Source organism: Mus musculus, chromosome 2 (genome assembly GCF_000001635.26).
Source record: "Mus musculus strain C57BL/6J chromosome 2, GRCm38.p6 C57BL/6J".
In the NCBI taxonomy this organism is placed as follows: domain Eukaryota; kingdom Metazoa; phylum Chordata; class Mammalia; order Rodentia; family Muridae; genus Mus; species Mus musculus.
Genome location: NC_000068.7, coordinates 97,937,894 through 97,950,259, shown reverse-complemented (window position 1 = coordinate 97,950,259; position 12,366 = coordinate 97,937,894). Strand labels below are relative to the sequence as shown.

Here is a 12,366-nt window from a genome sequence, read left to right as displayed (position 1 = left end):
GGCTAAGGAAGAGGACTGGACAAGCCACTGATCTAGAAGTCTAGCAGAACATTGTTAAGCACATTTTAAATTTTAACTATTTATTCATTTATTTATTTGCCATTTATGTTTTGTTATACCCTAGGTCTCTGATCTATCCAGTTTTCAGTTCATGGCTATCCAGACAGTATAGAGACCTGGGCTTCATCTTGTGGTATGGGCCTCAAGATAAATAAAACATTATTTACCATTGTTCCCACCCCCCACATTAAGCAGCTCATAACTACCTATAGAGTCCAACATTCTCTTCCAGTGTCTACCTGTAAGAAACTAGTATTTAATATAGAAAAATGAAGAGAACACCTCACTGGTGTAGAGGGATGGCTCAGCATATAGAGATATTCGTACATAACCTGGGGACCTGAATTTGAGCTATAGCTCTCAGATCCTGACTTCCTTTTTCTAGTTAAGGTCACACTTGCAGCATTATTGAAGAACTTCACCATTAATTTTCAGGCAGACAGAGTTCCGGTGAAGCTCCTGGAGTTTGTTTACGTTCCGAGAAGACCTAGCGGTTGGCTTCTCCGACTCATTCGCCAAGATGGGGAAGTCATTCGCCAATTTCATGTGTAAGAAGGACTTCCATCCTGCGTCCAAATCCAACATCAAGAAGGTATGGATGGCAGAACAGAAAATATCGTATGATAAAAAGAAACAAGAAGAATTAATGCAACAGTACCTTAAAGAGCAGGAGTCGTATGATAACAGATTGCTTATGGGAGATGAACGTGTGAAGAATGGACTGAATTTCATGTACGAGGCCCCACCAGGAGTTAAGAAAGAAAACAAAGAGAAAGAAGAAACAGAAGGAGAGACCGAGTACAAGTTTGAATGGCAGAAAGGCGCTCCGAGAGAAAAATATGTCAAAGATGACATGAACATCAGAGATCAGCCCTTTGGTATTCAGGTTCGAAATGTAAGGTGTATTAAATGTCACAAGTGGGGCCATGTGAACACAGATTGAGAGTGTCCCTTGTTTGGTCTTTCTGGGATCAATGCAAGTTCAGTTCCTACTGATGGCTCAGGGCCGTAGATGCACCCCTCGGAGCTAATAGCGGAGATGAGAAACAGTGGGTTTGCACTAAAACGAAATGTACTGGGGAGAAACTTGACCGCAAATGATCCATCACAGGCCTATGTCGCAAGTGACTGTGAAGAAGACCCTGAAGTTGAGTTCTTAAAGTCGCTCACCACCAAGCAGAAGCAGAAGCTCCTCAGGAAATTGGATAGACTTGAAAAGAAAAAAAAAGAAAAAGAAAAGTGATAAGAAAAAGAAGAAGTTACAGAAGAGTAAAAATAAACACAAAAAACGTAAAAACAAATCCCCTTCCTCTTCCTCATCTTCCTCTTCCTCCTCCTCCTCTTCCTCCTCCTCAGAGACATCAGATAGCAGCAGTGAGAGTGATAAAAAAGAAAAGAAAAGAGAGAAAGAGAAGAGGATGAAGAAGAAGAAAACCAAATGTTCTGAAAGTAAATCCAGTGACTGTAAGGAGGACAAGCCTAAGAACATGCTTTACGAAGAACTTTCCAGCAGTCACAGTGACAGGGGAAAAGCCCAGGAAAAATTAAGGTTTCCAAAACAAGAGAGTTCTGGGGAGAATAGCATGTGGGTCCATTCTGCTTCTGACCGGACATCCAGAAGCCACCGGCACAGTCCAGAGAAGAAAGGGTCTGACAGAAATCGGGGAATCCGAAGTTGGAGCTGTAGCCGGGCTGAGAGCAGCCGGCGAAGCAGAAGCAGGAGTCCTTACCGTCAGAAGCACAGGGAGGTGAGGAGCCGGCCACACCGGAGCCCTACTGAAGAGCAGAAGGGAAGAAAGGGCACCAGAAGCCATGGTGAAGGTGACCATAGAAGAGAGCATGTGCGCTGAGCGTCCAGGAGATAAAGGGAGAGGCAGCAGGCTCAACAGAGCTTCGGAGCAACCACCTGGGCATCAAGGACATCTTTAGCAAGGGCTAACATACACATTGTTATCTAATAAAAAAAGTCAATTCATTTTCCATCTCTGTAAACTGTTGTTTCAAGTATTAAAGCACTGTTGTACCACAAGCTTAAGTTTGCAGATATTTGCAGGGAATTTAGGGTATACAAGTAGTTTTTGTTTTGTTGTTGTGGTGGTGGTGGTGATGGTGGTGGTGATGGTGGTGGTAGTGGTGGTTTTCTTGTTGGTAGTTGTTTCTTCTGCCTTATACCAGATTTAAAATATGTACGTAATTGTGTGATTTTGTTGTTGTTTTGAAACACCATTAAAACAGTGACAGAATCTTGAATAATTATCAATTCAAATTTGTTATTTTAAGATTTGAATATGCTTGAAGCAAAATGTAATCATTGTTGAAACTGACTAGGGTGAATAAAATACTGGATATCAAAAAGCATGTCCTTAAGACTTTAAAAGTATGATATTTATAAAAAATAAATAAAAAAATAAAAAAAAATTCAGGCAGACAGACAAATAGGCAGACACACAACCCTCTTTCTCACACATAGATAGATTCTTTATGAAAACATCTTTATTCTCAGGTTTTATGTCTATATGTACTCTAGTGCTAGATAATTTTTCCTAAATATAGTAATCTGAAAAGATAGTGTGCTTTAGAAATGAAAACAAACAATTTCTCACAGCATTATTCAAATCATCTTAAACCTTCTACATGGCTGTATTTGGTTCTACATGAGTATACTCAGAGATATACTTGCCCATAATAGAATGTACCATTGTGATTTCCCCCTATGAAAAATTTAGAGCCACTTCTAATTTTCAAAACTTTAAGATTACACAAGATTTCTACAGAAGCATTAGATTTTTCCTTGAAAGATGAAAATGATTAGGAAAATTTCACACACCAAACCCTCTTCCATATATATCATTCTTTTATTGCAAGCACAGCTTAACTCCTGTGACCTGAATTTTGCAATGGAATCCATGGAAGATCTATCCTTTCTTCAGCAAAGGAAAGACACATCTTTAGATTTGTGATTATGAGAAGTAAAAAAAAAAAACTTTGACAAATATTTCAGACATGTATAATGTGCAAAATATTCAAGAGACCGTGCATTTTATTTCCAAAATTTTAATTAAATATATAAATGCACATCGTGTGTGTGTGTGTGTGTGTGTGTGTGTGCAGCATGTGCATCCTTAGTTCCATTCTGGCCAGTGCAAGGCAGGAGGTTACCTGGAATTACAATACAGGAAGCTTTGAGCGACCACATGAATATGTATCCTGTGAACAATATTTGTGTGTCCTCTTCAAAAGCAACAAGTGATCTTAAACCTTGATCCACCACTCCAGCCCTGAATTTCCTGAATCTTAGTGTTCCTCATTCTAGCACTGCTTGAGTTTTAGAAGATTTGCTTCATGATGGCATTTTTCATATTTGAGGAGATTTTTAGACAAAACTGAAGCATTACAAATAATAGGAAAAATAGCGTTTTAAGATGTAGTTCTTTTAAAAGTGATTTAAAAACAAAAATATTCAATACCAATTTTATTACCTATATTATTTAAACAATGCTTCTCTCAAAACACAAAAGTTAAACTCAAAATTAGGAAGCTTACAGCATAAAAATAATTTTAAAAGCTACAAAATGATACACTATAAAGAAAAAATAGATGATGTGTCTGATGTATAGGTCAGTGTGCAAGTAGATAAACATATTTGAGATCCTAAAATATTTATAAAGCTTCTCATAAAATCTCATGAAATTATTATGAAAATAGAATTTATTTTTCATAATATAAATGTTTAAACAAATTAAGTTGAATAGCAATAATATAGAAATATATTAAGTATATATCTTAAAATTGCTTTAATTTAATCCTAATTCAATTATTTAATTTAAATTAGTTACTGATGCTAATTTTAAATAACTATTAAATTATGCTAAATGTCTAGAAATTAGTTTGAGAAGCCTTGGTAAGATAATAAAAACATGTTCATAATTCTGTGCCAGAGCAGTCTTTAATATGTTGTGAGAAAAATAGGATAGTAACATTTTAAAGAGAAATTTATTAAATAATCAACATAAAGGGGGAAATCTGCACTTTATCAAAAAGAAAGGAATGTTTGATGCCTAAATGTAACAGAATACTATTCATCAAATATATTTTAGTTTTGCGAACTATTTAATGCAGCATAATGTTCAAGTAAGTACTCTATAATAGACAAAATACACAGGAATATATTCATAAATGGCAGAATCCCAGCTTTATACACACACATATACATACATAACATTAAATCATTTATCTTTCTTGCTAAGGACATTATTGTCTATAAATTTTACTATTTACTATCCATTTGTGTGGAGAAAATGTATTTGGTATGACAATGCTACTCACTAGGGGCTGAGATAATTACCCACACTATTTTCTTTGGTAGCAATTTATTGGCTAACTTTTTTTTGGGGGGGAGAACTTAACACTTTTAAATTCCAAAATCAAATGTTTAGTTAGTATAATGAAATTAATTTGATTTACAACAAAAATTTTATACCTGTGCCCTCCTTTTTCAGGATTCAGTTGTCTTTGCACATCTTTGCAATATGTAGCAAAGAATTAATGCACAGCTAGAACAGTATATGAGGGTTCAAAGTTGATGAAATGCAGAGATTACGCAGCAACTACTTTCCAATTGTGGTCGAAAGTTGTTAAGTCCAAGGCCTCAAGATTTCGTTGTTTTCTGTTGTGTTTGTGGGATGTAGTCTTATATCTTAGATAGTTAGTACTTAGATAGTTTTGTGTTGTGGGGTTTATAAGATTTGATATAAGTTAAGGATTTCATTTTCTTGTTTTCTATGAAATATTAGTTGCTTCTGCACTCATTTTGAAATGGTAGCAATTTCTCAATCTGCTAGATTAAAATTCTTGGTCATGAATTTTATTAATTCTCTATTGGCAGCCTTTATAACATAACAAGTGTTAATTGTGCTAGAATTGATTATTGGATGGCAAAAGAACTCAGCCTGGCTCCTAGTTAAGGGGTTCCTTTTCATGCATGGTTTTCATAAGTATTCACAAGAAAAAACGAGATTCGACAATTAGCGAACAACTGACCAAACCTGTCTACTAATCTTTCTATTCTGTGTCAGGACATGGGAGTTAAAATGAGGTACCCCTCAATGCGTACAAAGCTATAGGTAGTGAGCTGCAGCACAGTGAAGACTATTAAGAAAGACTCTGTCTCAAAAATAAAAGTAATAATAACAATAATAATAATAATAATAATAATAATAATAATAATAATAATAAATTAATCCTGAGAGTGTTTTATACACGTTTCATTCTAATAATTTTGTATAGAATTTTTATGACTGTCTATATATAAAATCACATCATATAAAAATCTCATTTTTCTTGTGAGTACTTCTAGGAGAACAGAACATTGACTTTTATCTATATGGAAAAAGAATATGGAATGGAGAGTCTTGAAATTATGAAAACCAGGCATGAAAACAAACCCCTTAACTAGGAAGCAACTTGATTTCTTTTGCCTTCAAATGAGCAATTCTAACACAATTAACACTTGTATAAAGGCTGCTGTCTTAGTCAGGGTTTCTATTCCTGCACAAACATCATGACCAAGAAACAAGTTGGGGAGGAAAGGGTTTATTCGGCTTACACTTCCATACTGCTGTTCATCACCACGGAAGCCAGGACTGGAACTCAAGCAGGTCAGGAAGCAGGAGCTGATGCAGAGGCCATGGAGGGATATTCTTTACTGGCTTGCCTCATCTGGCTTGCTCAGCTTGCTCTCTTATAGAACCTAAGACTACCAGCCCAGAGATGGTCCCACCCACAAGGGGCCTTTCCCCCTTGGTCACTAATTGAGAAAATGCCTTACAGTTGGATCTCATGGAGGCATTTCCTCAACTGAAGCTCCTTTCTCTGTGGTAACTCCAGCTGTGTCAAGTTGACACAAAACTAGCCAGTACAATTGACCCCTTGTCAACTTGACACACAAACACATCATTAGTAAGCCTCAACTCTTACAATCTTATTCATCCCCAATATCTAAATAACTTTAAAAGTCCCACAGTCTTTACATATTCTTAAAATTTCAAACTCTTTAAAATGTCCATCTCTTTTAAAATCCAAAGTCTTTTTACAATTAAAAGTCTCTTAACTGTGGGCTCCACTAAAACAGTTTCTTCCTTCAAGAGGGAAAATATCAGGGCACAGTCACAATCAAAAGCAAAAGTCAATCTCTAACCGTCCAATGTCTGGGATCCAACTCACGATCTTCTGGGCTCCTCCAAGGGCTTGGGTCACTTCTCCAGCCAGGCCCTTTGTAGCACACACGTCATCCTCTAGGCTCCAGATGCCTGTACTCCACTGCTGCTGCTGCTCTTGGTGGTCATCTCATGGTACTGGCATCTCCGAAACACTGCATGACCCCTTCAGTCCTGGGCCTTCAATTGCAACTGAGGCTGTACCTTCAGCAATGGCCTTCCATGGCCTCTCACAGTGCCGAGCCTCAGCTGCTTTGCGTGACCCCTTCATGCCTTCAAAACCAGTACCACCTGGGTGACCCTTACATATTACCAAGTCCTGCTGCAGCAGGAGTACAACCTTGGCCATCTCTGGAACACAGCATCTTTGTGCTTTCAGAAAACACTTCCCAGAAGATGTCACCTCAATGATGCTGGTCTCTTCTTAATCACCGCTAATTTCTTAGCTCCAGCTAACCAGCATCAATAGTCCCAGTAATGCAAAGTTTTTGCTTTGGTAGTTCTGGTATCTTGTTAATCACAGCTGATTCTTCAGCCCCAGCTAACCAGAACTACAGAATCTTCACATTCAAAACAGCAATGGCCCTGAAAAGAGTCTTTAATTTTCCCTCTGAAATTTCACAAACCAGACCTCCATCTTCTGCAGTGTTCTCAACATTATCTTCCAAGCTCCTACACAACATCTGACAGAGCTCTTAACAACGGATGGATCTTTAAGCCCAAAGTTCCAAAGTCCATCCACAGTCCTCCCCAAAACATGGTCAGGTTGTCACAGGAATACCCCACTCTGCTGGTACCAATTTGTCTTAGTCAGGGTTTCTATTCCTGCACAAACATCATGACCAAGAAACAAGTTGGGGAGGAAAGGGTTTATTCGGCTTACACTTCCATACTGCTGTTCATCACCACGGAAGCCAGGACTGGAACTCAAGCAGGTCAGGAAGCAGGAGCTGATGCAGAGGCCATGGAGGGATATTCTTTACTGGCTTGCCTCATCTGGCTTGCTCAGCTTGCTCTCTTATAGAACCTAAGACTACCAGCCCAGAGATGGTCCCACCCACAAGGGGCCTTTCCCCCTTGGTCACTAATTGAGAAAATGCCTTACAGTTGGATCTCATGGAGGCATTTCCTCAACTGAAGCTCCTTTCTCTGTGGTAACTCCAGCTGTGTCAAGTTGACACAAAACTAGCCAGTACAGCTGCCAACATAGATTTAATAATATTTTCATGTTTAGATATTTTGTAGCAACAATGAACTAGCCTTGTACCCTTTCTCTAGAAGTCATCTGAGAATCTCAATAAAAGCTACTTTATTTAAAACAAAGATATGCTATCTTCCTATAATCTTAATGATTTTTAAAATTTTGTTTAAGAATTTTATTTTATTTTTTTACACTCCAGATTTTATCCTCCTTCTGGTCCACCCTCTGATTGTTCCACATCCCATACCTCCTCCCTCCCTCCTGCTGTCTCCACAAGGATGCCCCTCCCCTCCCTACATCCCACCCCACCAGATCTCTTAACTCCCTGGGGCCTCCATTCCCTTGAGGGTGCATCTTCTCTGACTGAACCCAGATCCAGAAGTCCTCTGCTGTATGCATGTTGGGGGCCTCATATCAGCTGATGTGTGCTTCCTGGTTGGTGGTCCAGTGTCTGAGAGATCTCAGGGATCTAGGTCCGTTGAGACTCATGGTCCTCCCACAGGGTCATTCTGCTCCTCAGCTTTTTCCAGCTTTTCCCTAATTCAAACAGCTTCTGTTCATTGGTTGGGTGCAAATATCTGCATCTGACTCTTTCAACTGCTTGTTGGATATTTCAGAGGACAGTCTTGATAGGTCCTGTTTTTGTAAGCACTGCATAGCCTCAGTAATAATGCAAGGCCTTGGGGCCTCCCCTTAGGCTGGATCCCAAGTTGGGCCTGTAGCTGGACCTTCTTTTCCTTAGGCTTTTCTCCAGTTTTGTCTCTGCTGTTCTTTCAGACAGGAACACTTATGGGTCAGAGTTTTGACTGGGAGATGGCAACCTCATCTTTTTATGCCTTGCCTTTCTGCTGGCGGTGGACTCTACAAGTTTCTTTTCCCCACTTTAGGGAATTTCATCTAAGGTCTCTCTCCCTTTGAGTCCTAAGAGTTTTTCACCTCCCATGTCTCTGGTACATTCTGGAGGGTCCCTCCACCTCCTCCTTCCCAAGGTTGCCTCTTTCCATTCTTTTTGCTGGCTCTCAGGGATTCAGTTTCTCCCCACACCCCACCCCCACACCAACTCAAGCTACATTCATATTTCTGATATGTCTTACTTTCTTCTGAATGTCACTCTTTATCTAAACCTTGATGCTTAAGCTTCTGTAAAAATGCATTTATTAAAGTCAAACTATACTTCATAAAATGGCTAACTTGACATTATTTTCTGCTCCAGTTTGGTCGGAGTCAAGTTACCAAATGTCTAGAGGAACTCATTTGGCCATGGTGGTTATATTGGAGAATAGATGCTCCTGGCTATGTCCCCCAACACTGAAAGTATGTGTCCCCCAATCAAGTTGACATGTTGTTTTCTGGCATTTGTTCATTTAATCTTCTACCATCATTGCTTACTAATTGTTGTATCAACTTTGTATTTTGGAACCTAAATTTAATTAATTCAAATGTGTCCCAGCATTCAGTTTGGTAAGATTTCTTAGAGTATTTTCAAATGCTTGCCTTCATGTCACTTGAACCTCACTCATACATCCACTGGGCTCACCAGTCTACTGAACTTCTTCCAATAAATTCAGATGAGACACTGATAATAATCCAAAAGAAAGACAATCTAGCTATTACTGCTATCATGGAATCACTCTGAACCATGAGAGTAGAGAAGGACCAAGGGGGTATTTTAAGTAAAACACTCACTGACTGAGCAATCATACCATTATGCCATGTTATATTGTCTAGTGTCTCAAGTAGACAATTTTCTGTGAAGAATTTTTTTTTTTTTGGTCCAGGTGATTGACAGCCCTCCTCTTAAAGGAGGATACCTTGATGTTTCTTTGATCTTTAAAGCAAAGTCTTCCAATAGATAGCAACCTTACATCCATCCTGACAATTCAGATGGAAGTGTTTTCACTTAGGTCCTAAGATACATCCCAGACCCAGTTCTAACAATCAAAAAAATCACCCATCAGACCATAATGATAAGACTTAACGAAGCAAAGTAGATGAATCTACAAAAACAGCCATGCTTTCCATGAACAAAAAATAGCACTCCCTTGATGGGCCTCAGTACAGTCCTTCTGTCTCTACTCTGTCCCTTTTGAATGACATTTTAAACCTCTGAAGTACCAGAGGGAGGCAGTTGTGATATTCTTTCCCCCCTTCAAATGATTATGTGAAGAGGAATGTAGGAGGTCAGATCTAAAGCCTATTGTGAAGGAGGACTCCTCTTTGATGACCTTCAAACATGCTAATTTCTGTGTGGAGAGTTCACATGTGTATAGAAAATAGTGTGTGTGTGTGTGTGTGTGTGTGTGTGTGTGTGTGTGTGTGTGTATGTATGTGTAGAGGATATAGAACAACCTTCAGTATTACTTCTGTCACTGGCCGGAGACTTCCCATATGGTCTCAGCTAGCTAGCCTGTGAGACACAGGCTGTGTGTTTCTGCCTTCTCTGGGCTGCTAATAAAATGTAGCGGCACACAGCTTTATTTTCACATGGTTTCCAGTGATTGAACTTAGGTGTTTTTGTTTGTGAGGCTAGCATTTCATCTGAGTGAGCTGTCTTCCCAGTCCAAACTTGCTATTTCTAACCAGCAACCAAACAACAGTAGTGAAGACAAAGCACATTGACTCTTTGGAGTGTTTTTCATAGGTTTGCAATCATCTTCTTGGTAACGATTTTTCTTTCCTCTTGAGTGTTAGTGTGTTAGGCTTTTCTACGAATTACTTTATTTTATCAAAGTCATCTAATTTGTTGACATGTAGTTTTATTAATTTCCTGAGGATATCATAACAGATGGTTACAAACTTGAAGTCTTGAAACTGCAGACATCCATTCTCCCACATTTCTTTAGGGCAGATATCGAAAATCAATTTGTCAGCAGGGCAACAAGCACCCCGGAGTCTCTTGGGTAGATTTGTGTTTTACTTCTTCCAATTTCTATTTCTATTCTCCTGGCACTTCATGACATATTGCAGCCTAAGTCATTTTCCGCATTCTTCTTCTTGTGCCCATATCTTTTCTTAGTCGCCATTATTTTTTTTTAATTAAGGATATTTTCTCTTGTTTCACACTTTTTATTCAATTATACCAAAGATCAGTTATTTCAAATATGATCACATACAAAATTTCTAGTGACTATTTTCCAGGGTCACCATTCCAGTTGGTATACCTGATCAAGGTTCTAATGATAACAGCAGTACTAGCATTTCCTTTCTATTTGTACAACTATGGGTCTTATCTCATTTTGATTAGTGACAAAAATCATCTGTTTTCTCTCTGTTTTCTGGAAACAAGTTTAGGATTTCATTGCTGATTTTTCTCTATTATACTTATTTAATTTATTTTTATAAATTGCTGTTCTTGTTTAATTTATTCTTATTAATTTTCATTTTATTTACTGGCTGTCTTAGTCAGCGTTTCTATTCCTACACAAACATCACGACCAAGAAGCAAGTTGGGGAGGAAAGGGTTTATTCAGCTTACATTTCCATACTGTTCATCACCAAAGGATGCAGGACTGGAACTCAAGCAGGTCAGAAAGCAGGAGCTGATGCAGAGGTCATGGAGGGATGTTCTTTACTGGCTTGCCTCTCCTGGCTTGCTCAGCCTGCTCTCTTATAGAACCGAGACCCACAAGGGGCCTTTCCCCCTTGATCACTAATAGAGTGATCAAGGTCCCACCCACAAGCGGCCTTTCCCCCTTGATCACTAATAGAGAAAATGCCTTACAGCTGGATCTCATGGAGGCATCTCCCCAACTGAAGCTCCTTTCTCTGTGATAACTCCAACCTGTGTCAATTTGACACCCAAAACCAGCCAGTACACTGGCCTCACTGTCTTGAGTCTTAAAATATATTTTAGTGTCATGTTTGTTTATTTTATTTTTAATTTTATTTTTAGAGTCCTGTTTCTAATATCAGCAGAGACGGCTTTAGTTGTCTGTTAGTAACATCCTTTGACTTCTGCCATTTGCTTATCTTGCAAGAGAGTAGTTAAGAGAGTGAAGTTAACGAATGAGAGAAGCCAATATTGGAGAGAAAGATGAGACCAAGACAACTAAAACCCTCCAGAAATACATATAGCAAAATAGAAGATGTGCAAGGAAAGTCTACAGTGTGAGTGACCACAAAGTCTGCAGTTGGAAGATATAAAAAGTCCTAGTCCTTTGTATAGAACTTCGTCATATAAGTTTTGCTCCCAGATCTGTCCAACTTCCACCCATCAACCTGTCCCTTTCTTTATTAAGTCTTTCTGAGCAAGTAGGGTGTGGGAATATATGGAATGGTTTGGAAAGGAGGAGGAGAGATGATGTAATTATGGTATGATCACACACACACACACACACACACACACAAACAAGGAAAAAACTTGCCTCCATTTCTATCATTTACATATCACTGTCTAATTCTATCTAGGACACAAGAATTTGGAAATCGTAGCTAATACCATCTGGACTCTAATATCCACATGCATCATTAATTGTCTTTGTTAACCCCTTTGAGTATTTAAGTATTAGTGTCTTAGCTTTTCATACATTCATGAAATTCTTAAACTTCTTTTATTGTTTATGTCTAATTCCTCTTAATTATGGTCAGGAGACATGGTTTGTATAGTTTTGAGCCTTGTAAATGTACCAGGATTTTATTATGTCATGAGCAAATGGTCTGGTTGAGAAAATAATGCTTGTGCTGTTGATAACAACATGGATTCTGCTGTTGCCAGGCAGAGCTCCCACAGATGTCATGCTAGGTTTATTTGTATTCTAATGCTACCCAAATTTACTGTTTCCTTATTTATGCTATGCTTAGGTTTATTTAATGCTGAAAGTAAGATATTGGAGTTTTCATTATTATTCACACACCTCTTCTACCTACAATTCTATACAAAAGAAATGTGTG

At 38.5% G+C, this 12,366-nt stretch overlaps 1 pseudogene; it reads left to right on the top strand.

Annotated features, from left to right (window-relative positions):
* On the top strand, window positions 504-2,307 carry Gm13803 (predicted gene 13803; annotated as a pseudogene).
* The last annotated feature ends 10,059 nt before the right edge of the window (window positions 2,308-12,366 follow it).